This window comes from Naegleria gruberi (genome assembly GCF_000004985.1).
Source record: "Naegleria gruberi genomic scaffold NAEGRscaffold_93, whole genome shotgun sequence".
Classification (NCBI taxonomy): domain Eukaryota; phylum Heterolobosea; class Eutetramitea; order Acrasida; family Naegleriidae; genus Naegleria; species Naegleria gruberi.
In genome coordinates, this window is record NW_003163234.1 from 1 (window position 1) to 1214 (window position 1214).

Genomic DNA, 1214 nt, shown 5'->3' on the forward strand with positions numbered 1-1214 from the left:
TAAAGATGTTGCGTTGTACAGTCCTCTCTATCTGGAACGAAATGTGTGATAATTGCCATGTTACAACTCATGTTGATGTTGGATGCATTCAACACATCTTGAATACATGTAAATATGAATGCATGTAAACATGAACATGAGAAATATTAAGGACACATTCATTATAATTGCTCATGCTAGTAATCAAGGGGGAGCAAAATCTCAAAGACATGAGTTGGTAGTATTATTAATCAAACATCTTTCCACATCACTGACATTGTGCTCAATGCGACTTGAATCTCGGACAACATTCTAACATCTGGTCCAAGAACCTCAACAAGCCAACACATCATGATTCTTAACAAGTTTAATACCGAGAGGAGGACAACATTTAAATTTTCTCAAGTCCCTATTTGGTTTCGTAGGAGTGACATATCTCTGATACTGGTGCCCACCACTCACTGTAATAGGCATATCCGTATTGATCGGAATTTCACACAGAGATATTGGCAGTATTTGCCCTGTCTCATTGTCAACTATCGTAGTTTTTTATATCGTGTGCATGTCATTGGTAATATGAATGTGGGAGAATTACATGTGTTATTTGTGGGATAATCATCCCCAAGTTTCACACAAAATCATATACCAATAGAATGTTTCAAAATAGTTGGAATTATTGAAGGAATGAAAGATGATTTGATTGTAATTTTAAAGCAAATTAAATGCTTTTGGAAACTGAAATAGAAATTTCGTTACGTTAATGAAATATAATAATTATTAATATTGAATTCATGTCAGCTAATTTTTATTCTTTTTTTATCCTCTTATGGAGCCATGCAAGATGCAGTGAAATCAAGTTGCAAGGTAAAAAATGTCAAAAGCCAAAATTAATTAAGGAAGAAGGTTTAAAGGAGAATGAAAAAGATGTTTAAGTCTGAACGGGAATAAAAAAGACTACAGCACCACATGTTCCCAAGTTGTCTCCAACCTCAGTACTGATGTGGCTCGACGATGCTTAACTTCTCAAATCGGACGGGATGAGGTGCGTTCATCGTGATATGGTCGTAGCCATTCAATCCCTTAATCTTTCACTCTTCAATTAATAATTTGAATGACACCAGATTCACTTTTCAACAATAAATTTAGGCAAATAAATCAGCGGATGCAAATTGAAATAGTTCCATATCTTTCTCACTTAATGTCATGAATATTCCTTATTTGATCTCATTTTAGTG